This window comes from Pinus tabuliformis, chromosome 8 (genome assembly GCF_031772625.1).
Source record: "Pinus tabuliformis cultivar Carrire ecotype Pingquan chromosome 8, CPIR1, whole genome shotgun sequence".
Taxonomy (NCBI): domain Eukaryota; kingdom Viridiplantae; phylum Streptophyta; class Pinopsida; order Pinales; family Pinaceae; genus Pinus; species Pinus tabuliformis.
The window spans coordinates 1,198,176,479-1,198,194,540 of NC_142294.1; positions in this window are offsets into that span (position 1 = coordinate 1,198,176,479).

Below are 18,062 nucleotides of genomic sequence, written 5' to 3' on the forward strand. Positions count from 1 at the left end.
CCTTCGGATTTGGAATTATCTTCTTCTGGGGGTTTTTCTATCTTTCTGTTCTTCAAGACATTTTGCAAATTAGAAACAAAGGAAGGTGACAAGAGCCCATTCTTCCCAGAAGTCATACTGCCAAATTGATCACAAATCGAAACCAGAATCAGAAGTTTCGATCTTAGTAGAGAATTTTCAAATTTGGTTTTGGATGGAAATCTCGATTTGAATAGTACAGGCAAGAATCAAATTTGAAGGCTACAGAACACGTGTCAAGACCAACATGTAAGACCTTATACATGCTATCCCCGTAAAATTTTTGCAGAAAATATGATAGCTGGGGTGAGATGTGCTATGGATCAGCACGAATTCCCCATTTCGTAGCGCAGTTAGTGCAAAATCGGTGTTTTCCGCTACGAAATCACCTAAACTAAGGTTTCTGCACTATGAACTTTGAAATAGGATTGGCATATGGAGCTTAGGTGTGGTGTGAGACCAGTGATGGACTACAACAGAGAATTGACCCCATTTGACATACTAACAAGACTCTTAACAAGACTCTAAAACAAGATGAAAAGACTAGGCCCAAAACTGACACCAATCTTTTGACAAATTTAAAAAATTGATGTTTAGAATTTAAACTATTTTTTCTTGAGTGATAACACTAAGATTCATTCTTATGCTTTGATTTCTCATAGCAATGCTTCAGTTTCCCAATGACTTCCTCAAGTCGCTGAGGTTCATCATACTCAATTCGATCTCTAAATTCTAATGGAAAACCACTTACAAATCTCTGAATGTTAGCCTTCTCATCAGTGAGATATGGAACATAACTCAATAACTCAAGAAAATTTGTCATATACTCTTCATCTTTCATTGACCCCATCTTTAACTCATAAAACTCTTTAGCCTTGCTGTTGTAGTACCTTTCTGACAAGTACTTCTTCCTAAAAAGCCTCTTGAATTCCTGCCAACTCAAGTCATATGTCTTGATGTCTCTAACTCACTTAACATCTTCCCACTAGATGCTTGCTTTACCTTTCAGGCTAAAGATAGTTATTTGAGCCTTCACGTTATCTGTGTACTCATGCAACTCATAGAATTATTTCATGCCAAGTATCCAAGCCTCTACATCCTCTGACTTCTTCACATATCCATCAAAAGTAGGTGGTTTTTCTTTCTTGAATTCATCTGAAAAGTACCCCATATCATTCCTCCTGTAAGGATGATAGTGACGACGATCCATGTGATGTCTATCAGAACCAGAGCTAGAATAATACTTGTACTCATTGCCCCTCCTTTCCGGAGTGTCCAATAACCTGCTATCTCTCACAGTGTCAGATCTATTCGACCTGTGTTTATCTAGAGATCTACTACTTTATGCTCCATTAGTTCCACCCTCATGTACATGGCTAATCTGAAGAGGCCCTTGTCGCTGCAAGTCTAACAAACTCTGAAGAAGTATTGCATTAACCTTTGCTTACTTCTCTCATGCCTGTATGATCTGGTCATTATCTGCCTTACAACTCCCTATCTCTTCCTTCAAGCTCCTTAGTGTATCAGCCAAATCATAAGTATGCCCCGCACCACACTACTCATCCAATGCATAGGGAGATTCTACTTAGTCTACCACCTTGCTATCCATTTGATCCCTTTCTTCCTATAATGCATAATATGTCAAATAAAACAAATCACAATAAAGCAACGTACCTTAGTATATCTCAGGGAGGATACCTTATCTACAATATCACCAAATCAGTGTGATACATGTATAACATAATCATAACAACATATAGACATTTTCAAATAAACGTATCAACATACAAACACCACTCTAGTTAGGGTCCAGTCATTAATGCAAGGCCATATCAACAATGCATGTTATGACCTCATGCATGACCACAACCATTACTCCACTATACACATTGCCACATGCAACCGAAAACATGCATAAGCAATGCCAAATCAACTACACCTACGCATAAATTCATGTAGTTGAACATAACCAGTTAGTTCTTGTAATCAACCTACAAGACTAATGTATGTAATCAAAATATTCAAAATGTAACCTAACATACAAGGATGTAAGTAGGTGATAGAAAATCAACATGTAAGTGACAAATAAACATATATAGTCAGTCACATACTTATTTCAAATGCATTTCATGAGATCAATGTCAAATCCTCCATGATAACCATACTACAACCCTAATCCATCATCAAGGAAATGCAACAATTATATAAGTGTAAGAGACACACGTGCAACTGACATGCATGCATGACCAACACACATTCAACCCATTCAGTCTGATAGTTGAACCATGCTCTAATACCACTTTGTAACAGCCTCATCGCACATCTACCCAAGCAACCATGCCAACTAGGATAAACATGAAATGAGAGGCTACTATGATTAGATTTGACCTCCTAGGTAACCTTAAGCAAGTGGAATCGATGAAACATCACACACAGTCATTCAACATCATCCACATAACCTTCAGGAGACAAGTCAGCCACTCAGACAGCTTGTCCCTGGGTCCTACTATTGTTTGAGAAACTTAGGGTAGGGTAACACTCCCCAAACACCACCCAAATGAGTTAGTCTCTAAACTAACTCTCCCCAAACACTAACAAGGCATGTTATAATGCTCCCTAGACACTGAATAGGCGAGTTAGTCTATAAACTAATGCTTTGTTTTGCTAGAATTCTGAGATTTGAGCCACCTTTTCCGACCCAGAGCCCGGGACACTGCCCATAATGGAATGATAACTTAAAATTGGTAAGAATACAAGGAAACAAGTATGCAAAAGAAATAAAATGAACAAGACCATAACCAGAACCCTACTAGCCATGATAGGCATTTCGTCAAACATATCATCGACATGTAATCTACATGTCTAAATAACATAATTAAGTGTAGGGATCTCAAACTTATCTGAGACTTGCCACAAACCATTGTTCCCTCGTGTCATTTGCTTCCTTATCATTTATTAGGTCATATATACAATATCCATTCAAATACAAGTAAAAACGTGCTAAGATCCAAAAATAGTTGTTGCCATAAAATGTACATATAACCAACATAATAGGACTAGAAATACAATGGACATATCAGCCATCAAAATCCATATATATATCAGTACATTTGCACATGAAAATCAAGGGAATGAATTTCTCATTAATAGATGCAATGGAGGAACCACTGATGGGACTACCATGTTCCACCCGACCATATATTGGTTGAGCCAAGTATCTCTTCAGCCAATCACCCCCGTGCCATATTCTAAGCATGAACATGGGACTAATACAACAGATCAAAAAAACATCAATCAATGTGGATGCCACTAGAGTTCTTCACCTACACCGTGATTAATTTGAGTGACTCCTAGTCTCTCAGGATTTACCATGCATCCATAGTCTAATCCAGGGATCACAAGGCCCTACACTGAGACATATTCTCTAGGATTTATTGTGCATTCCATCTCGGAATCAGTAGGCCCAACGGAGAGGAAATCCACCTCTTGTCTTTACCATATATCCCTCCATTCACCAACAAGGGTTCCTAGGCCCACTGAGGCACAAAATTTGGCTTTACCACAACCGATAGTCCGGTTCAAGGGTTACTAGGCCAGTGGCTTCGTGCATCCCCAATCCAGTTCAGGGACCACTACCACCATGTGTTTTTCAATTCAAAGATGCACCCCACTTAGCTTCGAATCCAATCTGGCCATCCCACACAAACCACATGAGAGAACCCAACTCATCAACGCTATTAGGAAATGGTAAGGCTAGGATGAAAATGTTGTCACACCTGGAAAAACCCATGCCATGGTAGAAAAAAAACATATGAAATCCCATGAATGCCAATTCTAGGAAGGAAAATACACATGCAATTTGATACCTGTAATTAGGCCTGTTCTAGCTGCTTGATCCTGCCTTTCCCTCCTTGATCTTTGCTTCCTCTTGCCTTCTTTTCTTTTCTTGCTCCAATGCCAAAGTGCTCCAAGAAAAACTCTAAGTGTACAAGAGTATGAGAGAGAGAGAGAATAATGAGAGAGCTCCAAAGCTAAATTGACAAAAGGTTACCAACTGATCCTCAGAAGCCTTTTTATGAATGAGACCTCTATTTTCTTCATTTCCCATTATTTTCCTTCAGTTTCCTCCTCACATGCAACCTGTGACCTTTCACCTTATTTTTCTCCTAATTTCCATTATTTTCATAAATAATTGTGCCAAAATTCCTTTTAATGCCTTAGTCATTGCCTTTGCAAATTTCCTTAGTCATAAACAACCAAATTGACACCCCCCAGGATGTCTTTCCCAACATTTAACTTGGAAGAAGTGTCCTAGTCATGCATGGTTATTGTTTTTAACATTTATTACATGGAATTTTCACCAGGGATATTACAGAGCTATTTCTTTGTGATCTCATGCCCGATTGAGATAAATAGACAACAAAATTTGATGTTTAATACAATATAATAATGATCCCCAATCTAGATGGTCATGCATGTAGCAAGCGGTTAGATCTATGCTATAAAGATAAGAGATCACACCTGGAATCCTCGCATGTCGAGGAAGGGTTTTGAGTTCAATGCAAATCTTGTTCTCCACTTGAGTGATCCAACACATCTGTACCAGATCTCTATCCCTGAAAACAAACACAACTAAACAGGGGAAATAGTTGAGCTTCCCCGGAAGATCGACAAATCAAAAGCAATAGATATGATCATATAACATATTGAACACAAATTCATGTAAGGAATGGAACATAGATTTTTACTAACCATATAAATGAAAGTACATAAAATGTATACCTTCAACAAATAAGATCCTCTCCTCCAACTTTCAGTATGGTCTCCTCTCCCAAGACAGCAGAGCTCTCGTGCTATAGTTTGGATACTCTGCCCCTTTTCCCTCTTGGTGATATTATAAAGGTTCATTACATCCTCTAGGAGAAGGTGTCTAGACACCTAGGGGCTTGAGAAGTTGGGAAACTTCTACAATAATGGCACCCTAGCCAACTCATACACAAGTGGGTCAAGTTGATCTCGTTGGGAAAGGAAAACTCTAGAAACCTTTTGCATAATTATGAGTTTTTTCTTAATTATCTCCATTATGAAATAAATCTTATCTCATAACTATAATATTTTGGCAAAATAATTATGAGAAATTTCTCAATTATGTAATTTTGCCCTTTTAACATGGGATAAATCTCACATAAGTAAAAGAAAAGGTGAAAAGGGATGCATTTTAGCCAAACAACTGAGGTAAGTTGAACTTGGGTTTGTCTCACTATAATGGAGTGGAAAATAGGGTTATAATAGATGCCCCCTAATGCATGAGGTCAGAAGAGAAATTGATGGCCGAAATGCATTACAATAATACTCAATGCTCAAAATGGGAGGAAGGAGCCAAGACTACAAAGCTAGATCGAAGGAACTCAAGTACTGAACTCTCAATTCTGCTGATATCATCCCCAAGGTGGGCATACCCATGCTCGATCATAAGAAAGTACTGAACATGGCCGCCTTAAAATATACTGCGGATCCATGACATGAAATGGTAGAACATGGCCACGAAGACATATAAAGTGGATCCATGTGACTCAACAGATAGATAATAGCCACCAACAAATACAATGTGGATTTATGTCACAGTATACATCAGTAGGACTATGGACACATGACAAATAGTGAATTGTCTCAAGATATCCCTCAAAGTATATGAATGATACGTAACTCCAATGTAACCTGGGAAGGATGCCATATAAGAGTGAGATGTACCTAACCTAGGGTCTTCGACATAACCCTAATGGTACGAATATACACCATGCGAATAGATGAGTTGAAGTCAATCATGGTATAAACTGCCTAATTACTAGCCAATGCAGTAAACTAGTAGCAAAAACGAGGGAATCCACCAAAGAGGAAAATGGACCCCAAGGTACCTAGTACAATCCACTAAGTGTGAATAGATGAGCTGATGTCGAACACTAGTGAAATCTATCAATTAGGATCCAATGATGTAAACTCATTGTTAGCAAGTGCCAAGGTACTACCAGTTCCTAGATAAATCTCTTGGATAATGACCCGAAGTCGATAGGATAAGATCAATCGAAGATGGGCCATATTATATCCCCAATCAATTGATATGGAGCAAACCAGGATGATGTGATGAATGGATGAAGTCATGAAGTGGTGAAGTAAAATTGACACAAGGATGGCCAACTCATAAAGGTCAACAGGCTACTACAGATGGCCGACATAGGCTAAGACTTCCCTTAAACACATAATGACATGACACAAGAGTGGCTTGGAAATATGACTAATGAGCACCATGTGATATCATGAAAAAATGTAGAAGGCATCGAAGCATGCTCCATATTACTGGAAGAGTAACAAACCAGAGGAGTAAAGAGACTCATATGGATGGTATGGATCCTGGGCAAGCTAAAACTCAACTATGAGATAATGAGAAAGACAGGTGCTATGTTCAAGGGAAATGCATCTAACATTTTCATTTCGATGACTAATGGAAAAGTATGTTCCCTCCCTTCTCTTTTTATAAGTTCCTTTTTCATAATTTTTTCCCCTAAGCCCAAAAAAGAGATAAAAGTATACAAGGGGGAACCTCCTAGCTGAAGTAGACTAGGGTATTCCTTTTTTTGTAACTAGTCTATCCCAGTCCAGAAAAGGGTTAAACTTATACTAATTAGGAGACACTTTAGGTAGTTTAACAAGCGTGAAGTAGAAAATTTCACTCGAAAACCTTTTCTAAATTAAGGAGACTGAAACGAGCTTAAAGAAAAATCCTATTGGAGGAACGAGTGGTATAGAGGGTAGAAAATGGTTCCAATTGTTAGTGTCAATCAGATTGTTAGCCTGTCACCTGGATCAAATGTGATTTTACTATGCTTGTCAAGACTATCAAAATAATTTTTTTTATGTCACTAGGTTTACACAACAAAATTTGGTCACTGTTTGGTCAGTCTAGAAATGAGGTTAGTCTTTTGGAAATTCACTCATGTTGGTCAACTATCACATTTTTATGGAGGTGTCATAATAAAAAAATATCAATCATCAACATCATTCCATTCAGTTTCAGGTCATCCATTAGGTTGCTAGGGTTTCCAAGGTCCATCATTTTCATGAATAAATCCAGCAGTGAATAGAGCATGACAAAAAGCTCTTGTGTATTTATTTGTGAGTTATCACACATTCATCATCTTCTCATGGCCAAAAATTTCTAGAAAAAGAAGTTCCAGCACTCAGAAAAGTGAAAAAGAAGCTCAGGTTTCAGTTGTAAAGGTAACTATGTTTTCAAAAGTGAAAAATCAGTTTTTAAAGGTTTGTGGGTCCCATTTATTTTTCAAAAAGAGAAATAATTTTTCCTATATAAACTCAAAATCCCCCAAACTTGGTTCATTTGCCTCCTATTCACTCTTGAGAATCGAGCTCTCCCATCCAAAAGAGCGAAAAAGTCGATTTCCTAAGAAAATTTGAAGAAAACCTTGAGGCAATACGTACAGGAACAAGGCTCTACGCATAGAGGGTCAGCGTTGCACAGAGAGAAACTGCGTTGCGCACAGGAACAAAGCGCTACGCATGGGACAAAGTGTCAAGAAAACCTCCAAATATCTCCCAAACTTCATTTTTTGGCTTGCAAACTTAATTTCATTGATTTCTAAGCCAAGAAACAAGGTTTTTTGTTATCATGGAGGTAGAATCTTCACTAGAGAGGAAAAGACATCATAAGGGAGGGAATATCCTCAGATATGAGCCATCAAATTGTAATGAAATCAACTCCTATCCTTTAATCAAATAGTGCTTCGAAGATGTACATTGCTTGGAGTTTTGCAAAAGGGTGAGTGAGGTACGTTTTCAGGAACAACTAATAGATTGGGTGGCAACTCAGTTGAAGGGTGAAAATTCTATCATTGCTAGTGTTGAGTTCATTTTTTCAGTGGCCTCCATCTCACTTGCAATAGGGCTACCGAACAATGCTGAATATTGGTTCAAGGGAATGAGCCTAGATCTTGAATACTACAAGCCCTTCTTAAAAACACTATACAGGGAGAAACATGATCACACGATGCCTTTAAGATACTTATTGGAGAAATATGCCCCTTTGATGAATATTATCATGAAGTTCTTTACATGTGAAATGAGATTCTCCAGGTTTTATGCTTATCATTTCTTCCTCCTAATGCACTTCACCTCTTATAAGCCACTCAACATGTGTAACTACCTATTCAAGAGCATTTCCAAAATGTCAAAGAAAATAAAAATTAAGAAGAAAGAGCACTACCCAGCCTTGTTTCAGCATAGTCTAATTAAGACTATAGTCCTTCACTAGCTTGCAGAGAAAGGCATGACTTGGGAAACCTTTTTGGAAACCGCCCTGAAATGGCATGAGGCCAATGTAGCAACTCAAACCTCTAGCACACCAAAACAACAAATGGAAGTGGGGTCCTCTATCAAATCAGTTGAGAAAACTCAAGACCTAAGCTTGAGGTGACTAAAGTGTACAAGAGAGGACAAATGCTTGTCCTTTTTTCTCATGGAGAGAAAGGGGCCAAGCCTTCTTCATCGACAAAGCAAGGACCGGTAGCAAAAGATAAAGACCCAGTTGAGCATGAGTTTGAGATAGTTTATTCAGAGGTGGAGCATCAAACTTAAAGCATGAAACACACAATTAGAGATGAATACTACCAAGTCAAGGACCTTACAATCAATATGGAATGAGAAAAATATGTCATTTCATTCCTTGAACAGGAGAATAGTTAGCTCAAAGAAAAGGAATTGATCATGGAAAAAGAACAAGACAAGTTATTGCAATAGGTTGGAAAAGGCAAAGAAATCATATAATCAAGTGAGCTTGAAGGATTAAAAGGGAAAGGAAAGAGGAAAATGCCAAGAACAAAGGGTCTGAAGAAATCTTTGCAAGAAGAGGAAAAACACATCATATTGAATGAAGACATGGACTTAGAAGATAGAATTGATCTTGAGGTCAATCAAGATAGAGAGTATAGGCTCAACATGGTGATTGAACACTTGGAGAAGCTCCTTGAGAAGAAAAATAGATATAATCAGTTTCTTAGACATATGGTGCACCATTATCAGGCTCAAAACATGATTTCCAATGTCAAGGTAAAGAAGCTTGAAAACAAGCTCAAGGAAGCGAAAAAAGACCATAAGGATGAGGAAAATTTGGATATGATTGTTGAAGCATCTATTAAGGTTTAACAAACATATTTCTATAGCTTCTAGCCAACTTTGAGCAAATTCTAAGCACTTTTTGTTTTTTGAGAATTTTTGAGCTAAATTCAGAAAATCAATAGCTCCAGAAACACAGCACCTTGGCGCTGTGATTTTTCCTCAGGAATCTATTTCAAGAAAGGTCCACATTTTTGGAAATATCTTGCTATCCTCTAATAACCCATTTGCTCATATTTTGCAGAGGTGGCTTAGTTTTGGAGAAAAATGCAAAAAAAGTGACAAAAAAATAGCATTCTGGACCCTTTTTTGACAGGCGTTGCACACAGGGAGTGACCTTAGGCGAATGGATATTTGAAGGCCTTCACATGGTTCAAATTCAAAAAAAATATTTTTTTCTAGAAATTAGACTTGAAGGGATCCTTGACCGTTCTCTTAGCTTTTCATTTTTACCCCTGGAAGGCACCTAAAAATCAGCTCAAAGTCGGTCGTGCGCTTTTGCACTTTTCTATGTTTTAATTTGTAAATTTCACTGTGTGAAATTTCTACTTTCTAGTTTGACTCTGTCAAAGTCAAGAGTCACTATGTAATGGCACTAGTTTCAAGGCTAGGTGATGTAGGAATAAATAAATGTACATCATAGGTTTTTTTTATGTTTATTAGGCCTCATAAAGGAAGCAAACTCCTAAACAAACTCTCCATGAAGTGTTTGAGGTTCACCTTCTCACTCTCACTTGTTGGTTGAGAGAATCTTGGAGTCAATTCCTCCACCAAGGAATTCGACTCCTGAAGGTGGGAAAGTGGTCTAGGAGAGTCTATATGTATCATTTCTCCTTCAGAGAGAAAGGTTGAACTTTTTGTGAAGGAAGCTTGCATGTAATCATCTTTTCAGCTAATACAAGGACAAGTTGCAACTATTTTCAAGGAACTCTAGCCTAGTGAGTTTCATGGTTCTTTTTCTTCATTCTATTTGTTTTCTAATGGTTTAAACATATTTATCTACATGATATCTCTTCTTTCTATGGATTCCTTACACTAAAATATTTAGAATTCTTGTTTTTCAAGCTCTGTTATCTGGTTTTCATAGTTGTGTTTATGTCTTCCTAAGCTAATGAAATCATGTTTGCTTATGCTCATTAGTTTCTTCTACACTTTTTCCTCTATAATACACTGAAAATATCCTAAATACACCATGTCTTATGATATCCAGCTCCTTCTCATATTTTCTCTTGCACTCCTACAGCCTAGACCTATTTGTGGCTCCAAACCCTAAGTTCAGCAAACCCTAAAACCCAAATTTTTATAAACAAACAAACAAATACACGTATCTAGCCTAAAATTCATTTGATTTAAAGTCATATCATTGATAAGAGACTTAGAGATATCCCTCTCATGCTCAGTAGGGCTAGCTACTGAGCTGAAGTGTTTTGAGGTTACCCTTCTCGATTTCCTTTTCAGCCTAGGAGATTGTAAGGACTAACACCGGTAATGTTGGAATTGCTCATGACATAATGAGGACAAGAGGCTGGCTAATAGGATGACTCATCACAACGATTCCTCCAAGAAAGGGTAAGCACCAAGTGAAGGAGGATGACAAGCCAAGCATATGAGGATAATGGAAAAGAGAACCCAAGGCTAAGACTACAAAAATAGGATGATAAAAAGTGGAAATCACAAGGGGTAAATGTGGTGGAATCATCATGGGGTAAATTCAGAAATGAGATGAAGAAGAGGACATGTGGCTCAAATTATAGGTTATGGCAAGTTAGAAGGAGGGATCCCAATAAGAGAATAAAATCAAATGCATGGAAACCAACGTGGAAAAGAGGCGCTAACTAGGGTTTCCATGAGGAGGTAAGCTCTACTGCCAAGCGATGACTTGCATATAATAAATTGGCTAAAGTTGAAACTTGATAGGGTCAAACCTAAGGCTTAAAAATGGCACTGACGGTTAATAATGCATTAGTGATAGTGATAGATGACCTACCCCTATATTCTCAAGTGCAAGAGAAACACACCTAAGTTCCGATGGATGTCACAATAGAAACACAACCCTATCTTGTAAAAACCATCTAGAAGGACTAGACCCATGGTTAAATCACATACTGAAAGAAATAAACATGGATGAGGTAAAAACAAGACCACATATTTTGATTTTGAATTTTATAATTTTGTTTTGGATTTTCGGCATAAATAAGGAATGAAAGGTATTCGCATCGCACTCCAAGCCAAAAAGGAGATAAAGTGTCACACTCCTATGGACAATATGTATAGGCGCAACACAGTCCAGTAGGTCACACTAATGTGTGCCCACAATCGGGCAGATGCCAAGGGTTTCTATACATGAACTTATGGAGGGTGAGGGGACCATGTGGCTCACCAAAGTGAGGCCATGCCAAAGGAAGTCAAACTGCCCAGTTCAGAAAGGTTGACCATGGTATGGATATTCTAACATAATCACACTCTCGAAATAAACTTGAGGAAATAAGGGAGGATTAAGACATAAAGGGGGTACAGGACGCTCGTCAAAAGGTGGTAAGGAGTTTGATGATTCATTGAAAATTTTAGCATTAGAATCCCAAGACTTGACTTTGTTCATGGGTGGAAACTCTAAGGAACATCACGAAGGTTCCCATTGAGTCTATTCAAAATTCTGAGCTCTACATGTTCCAAATTAGGGAGACTAGATGCAGAACGAGGCATAACCTACCTAAGATTATCAGTCGATAAATCCATGACCTCCAAGTTGACTTGCTAGGGAGGTTTTTCATAAAGGGAGTCATGTGGGATAGGCAGAGGGACAACCTGTGTGGCAAAAGGGACCTAGTCATATTCTATATTCGGATGGAGTTTCTGACCCGTGTCAAGAGGTACTGACAGAACTACCGAAGAGGTAATCTCTTCCATAAGAGGTGGTAGAGGATACTCACTAACTTGATCAACTTCCATAATAATAGGAAACACCACCCATGGATCAGGAGGTCAATGGGGTCCACAAGTTTCATAAGGGATCATATGCATATGAGCTTTAAAAGATGAAGGAGTGTTGGGTGGATGGAGTTGACAAAAAACCCCCATAAGAATGGAAATTTTAAAGAGCTATGTGTTGGGTAGAGGGAGTTGAGGAAATACCCCCATAAGAGTGGAAATTTTAAAAAGTCTAGCTCCAACACTTTCATACTGACCAGGGTTACCTCCCACAAGTTTTACAAAATTCCCAGTAGTGGAAACCTGAGTACATGACACAAATAAGTCAAGTTGATCGATAGTGACAATCTTGCCTTCATGAGGAAGGAAAAGAAGATGGAAAAAAAATAAGACAACTACAGTCATCGCATAAAACTAGATACGACCAAGGAGTAGTCTGTAATCTAACATGGTGTGGGCAACCTCAACATCAACATGGATAGTTTTCCCCCCTAACCCGATGGAAAATTTTGGAAGAACCCCCTTTGGGACAAAATTGTGTCCCTCAAATGCTTCGAGAGTCATGTTGGACGTAGTGAGTGTTGGAGGGTCAATGGAATGCCTAGGGGAATTAGGCAATACTTCGTAAAGCGTACCCAATTGTGAATAAATGAGATACCACTGTTGGTAAGCTAAAATAGCTTGTTCCTCAGTAATAGCTCAAAACATAGACACATCCTTAGAAATTTGAGGTCAGAGAGATCGAATGAACCATTTACGTAAGATATCATTAGGTAACTAGGTTCTCACCAACCTCTTACAATGACACCACTGATGAATATGATTAGAGATTAACGTGGCATTGTTAGGCATGGAATCCCCCCATGGCATGTTTTGGGGCTCAAAGCCCAAGTTGTGAGTTGATATTGTTGTAAAGATCCACAAATTGCGGGTGCGAAATGTATGTTACAATCATAGGGCTATCTGCCCTAAGTTTTGAATGTAATGTTGGCCTATCCTTGGTCCATGGACCATGGGATTGTATAAATATAGTGAGGCTCTAAGTTGTAAAGACAACTAATCGAATAGAGAATAGGCATGAAGAGTCTTAGAGATTAGGTAAAAGTGCGAAGTGTGTCTTGGGTCATAGAGTAGGAAAAGGCTCTGCAGCTAAGTGCGCAGCTGAGTGCACAGACCCCTATAGCTGATTATGCAGGGTAGAGTTGAGTCTGTAACCAAATAAGAGATTAATAAAGAAAGGTTTTGTTACCAATTCTATGTATTTTTCTGAGTTATTACATGTTTGATATCATTTGTGAATTAACTGTTTATTTACTACACGCACTTCTATCAATTATGAATATTGTAAGTATAACTAAAATCATACAAATAAGCTAAGTAAATCAACTAATATTGGATTACTAATAAGGACTTGGGTAATAACAATGTTCGGCCCCTGAGTAAAGCTATGTGAAGGCAACATCTCAAGCTGCGAGGTACGGGTAAGTGCGCGTAGCGATGTGCATGCAGGGTCGAACCGTGAACCACTTGAACCCATCAAACATCTCTAGGGTGTGGAAACCTGGTTCTAGCACCCTCCCATACTACTTCGGGAGAGACCTCAGTCCGCGCTCCATGGAGTGTTGTTGAAAGGGCCAGTAGTATAGGGACTTGTTTGGCTAAATCACCTCCAAACCTGGGTCAGGCCCCAAAAAGATAATAGGCATCATCTTGCTTAAAAGTAGACAAGAGGTCAGAATCAATGTCATACTGAGTGGGTAAGTGAAAGTGTGTCAAAAATGTTTGATCTAGGGAGGGAAAGTCATCATAGGATGTGCTATCTAACTCGATGTACCACTTTGTGGCATCCCCAGTCAACATACGTTGGAATAAGAAAAATTTAACAAAATCATCCACCAAAGAATTGGATGAACACCACAAATGATAAGTTGTAATATGAATGGATGGATTCTCCCCAGGCTTTCCTTCAAACTTAGGAATATCATATGGTAATTTGGCAGGCATAGGTGGCTACTAAGGATCATGACAGATGGGGTCCTTAGTTAGTTTCACCAAATTTGGTAAATTGAGAGAAGATAAAAATGGATTTTGAAGCTAACTAAATGGCTCACAGGAGGGAGAGGCCCCTGACCAATGTTTGGTCCCCCCATATAAGGAGTGGAGTGATGCACCTTTTGGTGAAGAAAAGGGTTCACCCCAACATAGGATTGTTGCGGGCCAACATGAATGGTAAATGGATGTCGCCCCTAGGGTAAGTACCACTAGGGAGAAAAGGACCCTAAAAAACATGGTTGCTGGTGGGGTTGTACCTAGGGATAGAAGAAGGACCACTCTATACAGTAGTACTGATGTAAGGAGGATAACTCGTGTGAGAAACGATATTGGAAATGGGTTGTCCCCTGGTAAACTAGCCCCCCCAGTAAAAGTACTAGTAGGTGGCGCACCTCCAAAAAGTGAACTGTACCAAGCTTGTGACATAATAGAGGTGACTTTGCCCCCAGACTAGCTAGCGACGACTAGAGATCCTCCCCACATATTACTAGAAGTAACCATGCCTAATTGAGGGACAAGAATAGTTGGTTGGGAAAAATGTGGTGCAAAGATTCCTAAACCTACCAGCTGACTAGGCTAAGGTGCCATGGTCAGCATAGGAGATGGTGTGGGCATGGAAATGTTCGAGAAATTTGTAGGAGTCATAGAAGAAACTAGTGGAATTCCCCAAGAATAAGTAAGAGGTGTGGATGAAGGAGTAGGTATAGCCACACTAAGAGGTGGAAATGATGTCATGGAAGTTGATACTGCTGATGCAAAAGGTAAGGAAGTTTCGGAATTTTCCATAGGGTAAAGTATGGACAAAGGCACGTGAATGTAAGAAGGTATGGAACCATCAAGATTTAACTGCAATAACTGTAGTCCTAAAGGATCTATCAATGGTGGATTGGTAGGGGCGTCAAAGTCATGTGTCAAAGTCTCCATAGAAATGAATTCACTATCCGAGGGACTAGGTATAGAGTCCAAGAAAATGTGTTGATCTAAGTCTTGAGGATTGATAGGAACTCTCCATGCAGGGGTAACAATTCCACCTCATTCAGAAGGTATCCCGTGAATATGACGTGATCGTCTAGGAACAAATTCAGCCAGGGTAGTAACTTATGATTTGAGTACAATTATGTTAGTACAAACACCTTAAGGCCAAAAATACTAACTCGAACCAAAAAAACACACTAGAAACATCCTAGAAGATAACACACTCAAACCAAAATACAAAGACACTGGCAGTGGAATAGTTATACTAGCGACTTGCTTCCCAACCATTTTATCTACGGACTCAGTGCAAGTGCCCTTATTAGCCATGGGGAACTCTCCGAGAGGACTGAGAGAGTATGAATAATATATTTCCTAGGCACAAAGAAGATGAACCCTACCCTACACCTATGTATGAGCCCTAAGAAGATAGGCCACTATGGTCACCATGTACAATAACATGACCTGGGGGAATAGTCATAGGACAAATCCACATGTAAGGGCAAGAAACTTAACCCCAAAAGGGACTAAGACCGAAACCCCCTTGAGAGTTGCCTCCTAAGTGGTCCCTAAGTGATAATAGCACTATTTGTATGCATGGAAATTCCACTATATCGTGCCACCCAAAAGTAAGAGAAAGGGGTTGTATCAATTCACCTAGCCCAAGTGTGAATTAGAGGGCTTCCTAGGCCGCACTACTCCAAATGGATTTAACTCCCTACCGCAAGATACTAAGTTGATTTTGAAGTCTTGGAGTAGTTAAATCACAATCCTATATCCATGGCCCTATCCTAAGCTAGTGTTGGTGTCCTACCAGTGAAAGCAAGAGACGAATATAGTTAATTTTATTATCGCGTTGATTTTAGTGGTTGTTGTTTACACAAGTGGGATGCGATGTGAAACTGAGATGGTGTGAATGACTCTTATTTAGTCACCCTAATGCAGCTATATGTAATTTTCGATTTTCAATTCGATGAATGCTAACTATAGGAGGGTAAGAGTCTTCTAACACACCAATTCCTATTATGATGCACCTCTTCACTAAATCTTCTTAAATGCAAATTATCCCAAATTTTGTGAATTAATGACCGAAAAAAGCCAACAAGGAAAACCAAAAAAACCAAAAACAAACCAAAGGAAAAGACCCCCAAGCAAGAAGGAAAAGTGCTCCAAAAGTGTCACAGCTAGGAAACAAAACACAATCAAATAAACACACTCAAAGTGCTCAAATCATAAGCCAAAATAAAAATAAGGAAGGCAATGTCAACAAGCTAGGGTTGTAGTACAATGGCTCAACAAAGGCCAATGTTCTACAAAGGTCAAAACCAGACCCTAGAGGTAGGAATGCCTAAAAAAATCAAAGGAGACATGATAAAAAGCAATGAAAACACACCCAAAAGTACTTTCCTAGATGGAAATTGCACAACCAATCACAACACCACCAAGTATGAAATAAACAAACAAGAGAGAGAATAAGTAACTTAAAAACAAGCGACCAAACCACACAAAGGAAACAAAAGACCAAAGTGGGATATCAAAGAGATCTAAGAAGTCACCAAAAGCATCCAAATAGATCTGAAACAAAGATCTAGAGATGAGAACACTAGTCCTCAACCAAAGCGCACAAGAATTCTTCAAGAGAAACCTTGAAGAACATAAGCAATGCATGATCCCAACCAATAAATAAGAAATGGCTTAGATCGGATGGAGATTAGTAGCTATTAGAAATAAAAAAAATAAGACCCAACAAATAGTAGCAATTTTTGAAGAAAAACACCTAAAAAGTCAAGCAAATAAGCTGAAAGAAAACCCAAAAATTGGGAAAAACAGAGAAAATAGGTTGATTTTTCAATCAACCATATCTTCCTCATAGAGACTTCGTTTCAGGAGGCTTTTTGTTTTGTTTTGAGGTTAAAAAATAAAGAGGATTACATATTTGTAGTTACTTTTACTGAATTATTTATATAAAATAACATAAATGAATAGAAAAGGCAACCGCATGCTAGGGTGAAAGAAACACAAACTGCCCAATTTTCAATTGGCCACAACTTCTTCATACAAAGTCCATTTTTAGAGATGTTTTATTTTTTTGGGGGTGGAAAGATGTGGGGAATACATATATATTGTTATTTTTACTTAATTCTATATAAAAAAAGAACAAAAATGAATAGAAAAATAATTGTGCACTAGGGCGGAAGAAAAACAAACTGCCCAATTTTCAAATGGCCATAACTTCCTCATACAGAGTTTGTTTTCAATGTTTTCTTGTTTTTGTTTTGGGGTAGAACGATGAGAGGGATATAGATCTATGGTCAATTCAATCAAATTATATATATATAATTCCATTATTTGATTTTAATTCCCAGACTTGTTCCTTCCATACAAAAAAAATAAAACTCCAGAACTATGATCAACCCAGATTTGAAGAAAGTAAAATCAGTGGAGGTAAAAATGAATCCAAAAAACTACAAATAAATCAATGGGAACAAGAGAAAACCGAAAACATAAATAAGAAGAGGAGATCTGAAACAAAGAGGGAAAACTAAAAATTCTCTCATTGAAAGCACCAATTCTATGGCATTTAATTATGCAAGGATCTATTGCTCCAAGATCTAACACCCGATTAAGATAACCAGACAGAAAAATATGATGGTTAATACAATCTAATAATGATCCCCAATCCAGATGGTCGTGCATGTAGCAAGTAGTCAGATCTATGCTATAAAGATAAGAGATCACACCTGGAATCCTCACATGTCGAGGAAGGGTTTTGAGTTCGATGTAGATATTGCACTCCACTCGAGCGATCCAACACATTTGCACTAGATCTCTATCCATGCACACAAACACAACTAAATAAGGACAAAATTTTATCTTCCTCGAAAGATCGTCTGATAAAAAGCAATAGA